The 7708-nt window shown below is 38.8% G+C and overlaps 1 pseudogene; it reads left to right on the top strand.

The window, feature by feature from the left end:
* Positions 1–1104: 1104 nt before the first annotated feature.
* Positions 1105–2821, top strand: LOC149190161 (N-terminal acetyltransferase A complex auxiliary subunit NAA15 pseudogene; annotated as a pseudogene).
* The last annotated feature ends 4887 nt before the right edge of the window (positions 2822–7708 follow it).

Here is a 7708-nt window from a genome sequence, read left to right on the forward strand (position 1 = left end):
ATCAATGACAAATATAACAAAATGATGGGGACTCCTAGTCTGTTTTGCATAGTTGGGCAATGCAAACATCATCATTTCTGGAATTAGTTATGTTTGCAAGAATGTTTGTTTATTCCTTGGATTCATAACATTATGAAGAGCATCATGATAATGGAACATGTTGCTTAAGCCTTTCTCAGATTTGGAGGGTCATCACTGTTACTGTAGGATTTTGGAGTTGTTTGTGAATATGTGGGAAAATCATAGTGCAAGAAGAATGATTAATGTGAACCCAAAAACAGGTGTCATGCAAGATAAACACATGTTGGAGCAACGAAGACGTCATATGTGGCAAAATGGTTTGATTTAAGTGTTTCCACCATTCCACGTTGATTATATTTTAAAACTCTCACTTCATAATGTCTTCATAATCTGTCACATTATGAATCTTTCCTCACCGTTTAATTTAAACTCCACTTAATTCCATGAATCACAAGCAACTAAGTTGGATTCCCCAACGTATATGGCACTCATGTATCAAACCACAACGATGGTGAAAGACTCGAGGAGTTATGTCTTCTCAATGCAATAAGGAAAGCATTGTTTGCGCATAAAGATCTGAGGATTAAGTAATTTAAAATCATAGAAAAGGGGATAAATCTATGTTAAGGAGTAATCACAGGTATCAAGAAGTGCTCGGGTTTTCTTTCGTGAGAAGGTTAATTTCGAACTCATTCCCAGGTTGGAATAACTAACAGAAATGTTATTACATGATAAATTTTGGCAAAAATTTATACCCTGGGCTTGCTAGGATTGTTATTCAGAATCTCGGGCTCGTTTGGAAGGGTTTGGCAAATAAAAATATTGGCCTTGGGCCAATCTCTATATCACAGCCACAAGCTCACAGGACTGAGAGCCAACACACAAGACCAAGTATTGAGGGGCCTAGCACAAAGTCAACCACCAAGCCAAGTCGAGGAGGAGGAGAGTATAGTGCACAACGTGCCAATATGCATTGGAAGCGTTAGTGATGTAAAATCCCGCATTTTGATTTCCCTCTTGCATGTGGGATAAATCCCACAAGAGAAATAAAACGTGCCACCAAAATATTGTCAAACCAAGACAATGCAGCAGGTAAGTGACAGTCTTCACTCATCCAACTATGATGGAAAATCAATGGCCAAAGGAGATCTCATGCAGGTCATAAAATGGCAAGGCACGCGTCCACCAACATATACCACTCAGGATCGCCATGTGTGTTAAAATGTTATGGTTGATGTCTGCAAGTCTCGAAAGAAACACCAAGTAGATGAGTTTGTCAAGACAGGATTTAGATCGGAGATTTCCAAACCCTTTTCCATGTTGACTACTTTGTCTACTGGATTTGATTTGGGAGGTTCATCTACAGACAATATGGCAAACACGCTACCTCCGGAAATGCATTTACCAATAAATCGCCAAAGCTTCCTAGCAAGCACATGGTTGAAATTTGTGTAAGGAATAATTTCGCTATGAATGAGCTACGGAGTATGGGAAAACATCAATGGGTTAAACTCAAATGCAGAGATTTGTCACAAATCTATCATTAGAAAACAGAGTCCGATGCTCTAGCCTCCTGATATATTGTCAATGAAGGGTTTGATTTATAATCGCATGGACCGTAAGACAGAGGCTTATGAGCTTGTTCGGCATGGCTTAAAGAATGATGTCAAAAGTCATGTCTATTGGCATGTTTATGGTCTTCTCTACTGTTCAGATAGAGAGTACAGTGATGCAATCAAAAGCTATAGAAATGCTCTTAAGATTGATCCAATAAATATTGAAATTCTACGGGACCTTTCTCTTCTACAGGCACAAATGTGAGACTTGTCAAGATTTTTGGAAACAAGACAGCAACAATCAACTTTGAAGCCCAATCACCGTATGAAATGGATTGGATTCGCTGTTGCACATCACTTGAACTCGGATCCAAGAAAAGTTGTATAAATTTTGGACTCATATGAGGGGACACTAGAAGAGGACTATCCTCCCTATAATGAACGTTATGAACATGCTGAAATGCTTCTATACAAGATCTCTCTTCTTTAGGAATGTGGGGACTCCAGAAAGAGCACTAGAGGAACTTAATAAGAAGGCGACCAAAATAGTTGACAAGTTGGCTTTTAAGGAGCAACATATCAGTCCCTCCTTGCGGCAAACTCTGAAAATTATAGATATCATGAAGCACTTCAGAAGTGTCTAGGTCTATCACTAGAGAGCAAGAAGCATTCACCAGAGAATGTTAATAAGTTGGCTTCCTTGTACAAATCTCTTCAAAAGGAATATCTGTGGTCTGCAGCTGCTAAGCGCATACCTCTTGACTTTCTCGAGAATGAAGAGTTTCGGAAGGCAACGGACAACTATATAGGCCCTTTCTAACTAAGGGGGTTCCTTCTCTGTTCTCAGACCTACGTCCTTTATATGATCACCCAAGCAAGACCGACATATTGGGGGGATTAATTCTTGAAATTTAAGCTTCTCTTCAAAATAATGGAAGTTTTTTTGCAAGGTCTCAGAAAAAGCCACCATCAACACTTCTATGGACTCTTTTTTTGCTTGCCCATCATTATGACATCAGAGGGCAGCATGATTTAGCTCTTGCCAAGATTGATGAGGCTATAGCACATACCCCAACTGTCATTGATATTTACTGGCGAAGGGCAAAATACTTAAACATGCAGGAGATCTAGTGGCAGCTGCAACATTGGTAAATGAAGCCCGGCCTATGGACCTTGCAGATCGATTTATAAATAGTGAATGCATTAAGCGTATGCTTCAAGCAGATCACCCACGTAACAAGTGACCATATGTGTCAGTTGATTTTTTCTTATGGAGGAGAAGGTGACATTAATATCTGTTTTCGAAGTTGGCAAGGACGGAATGGGAGTTTTTGATTTTAGAGAGTCAACCTCCAATTCTTATGCCAAATTTCCAATGTCCAAATAAAATGCTTCATCGCTAGATTCTTCAAGAGCATATGTGTGATTTTATAAAGCAATGGCGATTTGGGCTATTGGGATTTTGTTTATTCATGTTCAAATTAAAAATCTTATTTCTTGTTAATATTCCTACCGGAAATATTCGATGTCTTGCCATGCTTTTTGCATTCAAAGAAGTGTGAAAATTTGCTACAATAATTGATTTATTTCTCCTACTTATTTATGATAAGTTATTTACCAATACTTCAGTAAATACCAAAATAAATTCAGTTGCAGACTTCACAAACTAGAAATGAAAATTAAATGGCAAGAGAAACATCAACATATGAACAATCACATTGACACACTTGTTTTTGGACAATCGTCCCCGGAAAAAACCTAATGTGGGAAAATCGGTGTAGCAGATCTAAGGATTCTTATTATTGGCACTAAATATCTTAATATAATCTAGGATGCTCGTCTAGCAATCCTTTACAGAGAAAATATTGGCGGAGAACCTGAGTGAGTTTTACCTCACTTCACCCAGCAGAATTCCGGCTGATCCAGCACAAGACTGGCTAACCCTGGTTATTTTTGCGCTGGCCCTGTGTAGGGCCCCACGTCAGCCTTTTAGGCTCCGCATCACCTTCTCTACCCTCTGTGTCAGCTCTCCTAGGTGTTCCGACAATTCCTCGCAATTCCGGAAATTCCCTGCAGTTCTGGATTCTGCGTGACAAACAGCTTTTCTGCTCTGCGCTGGCCTTTTTGGCTCTGCATCAGGACTGCGTGGGCCCAAACTGGCCAAGTGTTGGCTCTCCTGGCTACTGCGTTGCCTCTCTGCAAGCTCTCTCTGCCTCTCTGTTCTGTATTTTCCGGAAAGTCCTCCCAGATTCTCTCTGCCCCTCAGCTGCAAGATCTCCCCAATCGATTTTCCTTCTGAAAACTTCTCACCTCATAAAATCGATTTCCTCAATCTCTCTGTGTTTCCAAATGAACCCCAAACCTCCATTTTATACTTGTCTTGTTGAGTCTTCGATGGCCGAGATTAAGTCTCTAATCAACGGCTAAGATTAAAACATGACTTCATCCGCCTTCTAGATCATTCTCACCCATATTTTGATTAACACCCATTAATATTTTAATTTTCCTAAGTTTAGACTTAGGAACTCCATTAAAAATATTAATTATTTTAATAAAATACAATCCAGGTGGAATTTCACCAAATGGTTTCTAGGTTCTCTAGAACTCATGTGCCTTAGCCTCTCCACCAATTTTCAAGGCTAGATCACTTCTGATGCTACCAAAAACTAACAAGAAGATGGTTGTATCATCAACAAAGCAGGAAATTGCAGCCCAAATTTGTGCAACAAAATGAGAGATGTCATATTGAACCCTACAAAAAACTGATAGCATATTCAAGAGAATATTATGGAATTTACAATGCCAATGAGCAACCAATTACTAAGATGGTTACTTTGCCTCTATACCCAACCTATTCCATGTCACTTTATTGAGACTAAAAGGAAGTATGAGTGGGGAATTAATTGTCACTTTGTTCATTTAAAAGAAGAGTTAAAGCCCTAAAGAATATTGAATACTTTGAATTATGACAGCCTAAAGGATATGGAGTTGTTGCGCAAAAAGCTAGAAATGCCCTTATATTCTTGTTTGAAACAAAGATGTTGTAAAGGCTAAGTTATTGGTCAATACACAAAATTTATTCTAAATCAACTATCTCAGCCTATCACGATTCCTCAAATCACAATGAAGCCTTATCTCAAAGAAATAATAATCTTTAGTCTGCGTCAAGGTATTGGGCTCAATTTCCATTCCAGATTTTGCGGCAATTATGGATATATCAATCTCAGATTCAAAGGACAAAGGTGGTTTCTTGAAAGACAAGTCGCAATTAGATCAAATTCCAGATTTCATGCAAGCATTTAGTCAATAAATAACAAACTGTGATGACAGTTTTGAGTAGTCAAATACAAATGGCACTTAATCAGTCTGAGGGGGATTATCTCCATATTTTAAAGGCATAAAATGAGCACTCAAATACGCGGGTGGAAAATAACCTGGTAGAATAAAAACAAACTCCGCCATCTTCAAACATTCAAATCAGCCAATAAGCATCTCCAGGGAGTCAATTAAAAGGTGTCAAGTTTGTTTCCTCCAGCAAAAATGAAGTAATTAGTTCCATAATTTTTAAGCATCGAAACTCAATAGTGGTTGAGTTTTTCAAGGCAGAAAATAAATAATCAAAGACCACCTGGCAGCAATCCAACAGATTTCCAGTAGTCTTCAAGCAACTCAAGATACATTGCAACCAATTTAGTTTAGGTTTTATCTTTTATGATTGTAATTGATTTTATTTCCAGCAAATTAGAAAACAGTTTAAAATTTGTATTTGTATATATTCAAGTTTGAATGTGGAAGGAGGGGTTGATAGTGAGGAAAAAGAAGACTTTCTTTTTGACTGTAGGTTGTGGAGCTCAAACAAGTAATTAATTCATTGATACAGAGGCAGTTTGGTTTCAGGTTCTTGTGTCAAACAAATGGTGACGTTTTCCTTTTTGTAAATTTGTTTTTCTTTCAAGTTTCACATGGATTTTCCTTCGTGATTGTTACAAGAAGATGATGAGTAGAATTTACTTGCAGTACTCTACTCTAGCTTGTTAAGCAATATTAATGCCTTCTTTCTGAGATTTAAGTGTAGAATTCATCTGTGTATGCTTTATATTTAAACTGATCTTAAATCTTATTTGTCTCATCCACCCCCAATAGCTCTATAAGATCTAGGAGTTTGCCTACCTCGCCCTGATTGAAGCTTTTCTCTGTCTATCTAAGATTAATTATTGAAAACCCTTATGACTCCATCCCCAATGGGCTCTTCCTTCTTTTTGCAACCACAATTTTAAAACCAATTTCTTGACCTCGATACCTAGCCTAAAACCCTAAACTGTGATTGATTGAAAATCCATTGAGACTGGACCCTCTCTAGGATTAGAAAGGCTAGTCTCTAATCCTACAAGGGGTTTGTGGTTACCTTTGTAATTTTCCTCCTCGGCCCAGGAAAAATACAGAGTGCTAAAATAGTCCACATTGAAGCATAATGGATCTACAAAGATCAAACCCCATTTTTATGGACCGTATAAGGTGATCAAGCGAGTTGGGGAGGTGGCTTATGAGCTATAGATTCTGCCAGGGAGCAAGGTGCATAATGTGTTCCACGTGTCTTGCCTTAAAAAGGCCTGGGACAATAGGTTACAGCTGCAGCAAAGTTTCCACCCTTGGATGATGATGGTCATTTGATTTTGATACCTGAGGCCATATTGCAGGAGAGGGAGAGAAGGCTCAAGAACAAGATTGCCAGAGAATATCTTGTCAGGTGGAAATACTTACCAGAGGAGGATGCTACTTTGGAGGGAGAACAAATTTTACAACATCCAGCATTACAGTTGCTTGAGGACAAGCAACATTTGGGAGGGGAGGACTGTCATGTCCCCAATTAATATTTTTGCTAAGGAAATTCTCAATTTTGCAATTTTGGGGATTATTATACTACTTGATAAAAAAACTTGGGAGAACTCAAATTAAATTTTGATAAGAAATAAAGGTTAAACTTAGGAGAAAAGGGGAAAATTAAAGTGATGATAAGTTGTGCAGGTCACTTAAGAAGGGAAATCAAACTCCCTAGGAGAAATCGAACCACTTGGACAAGGGAATAAGCAAGGGGGTCGAATTGGTGGAGCCTACAAGGAAGGTTAAGAAAAAATTATAAAAGGGAAGAGCCTCATTTTCGCATCTTCTTGGCATTTCATATCAAAATTGGAGAGTTTGCTTGAGTTGCTTAGCCAAGTAACCAGTGTTGTTTAGCACAAGGAATTTCCAAGCGGAAATTCCAACTCTTCTTCAGGGGACTTCGAGTGCCACTCTAAGAGAGATGTTGTGGGCAAATTTTGGTATCTTGTTTGCGATTTGGCCATGTTTCTTCAGCATGTGCGAGTTTCTAGAGGATGTAGTCAAGGATTTTGTTGGTGTTTGAGGAGCTAGCATTTGTTGTCTTCCAAGTTGGCTAATTTGGGGAAATTTTCCTTTGAGGAGGAAGAGTGGTTTGTGGGAAATTTCTAGGCTGAAAGTGTTGGAGATTTGTGGGCCAAAAATTCTCTTCTTTGTGCCTGCGCTGTGGTTTACTAGTGATCTGAAATGAAGATCTTAGATTACTTTTAAGGTATTAAAGACTCATGTGCATGGATTTGCCTATATTACTTAGTGCAATGGATCGATAAGATTGAGAATAATATAGACAATTGAGCAGTTAGATAAACATAATAGACAACACACATAACACAACAAATTTAATATGGAGTTCACCCAAAATTCCTAGGCTGCATCTCCTGGTCCAACCTTCAGTAGTGACCTCTCTATTATGTCTTCAAGAGTAGAGTTTTACAAAGTGTGAGCTCAATTTGAGTTTCACACAACAGATACAAAACAACAAGGCTTTACTCGGATCCCCCAAGTCTTTTTCAGTACACAGACTCTCCTCACTGACTCTCTGTCTCTGTTTTCTCTCTGTCTCAGCACTGCTTGTTCCTGTTTCTGGTAGTCTATGGCTTTAAAGCCAATCGGTGTTGTCTGTTTGTTTCTCCTTCTCGGCTCTCTGGATTCTCGGCCTCTATCCACTCAGATCCCCTTCTGGGTGTTAGCAATCATTGCTAAACGCCTTCAGGGATGGTGGCCACCTGTTATGTAACGAAATGGGTCATGGG

This window comes from Pinus tabuliformis, chromosome 3_1 (genome assembly GCF_031772625.1).
Source record: "Pinus tabuliformis cultivar Carrire ecotype Pingquan chromosome 3_1, CPIR1, whole genome shotgun sequence".
In the NCBI taxonomy this organism is placed as follows: Eukaryota; Viridiplantae; Streptophyta; class Pinopsida; order Pinales; family Pinaceae; genus Pinus; species Pinus tabuliformis.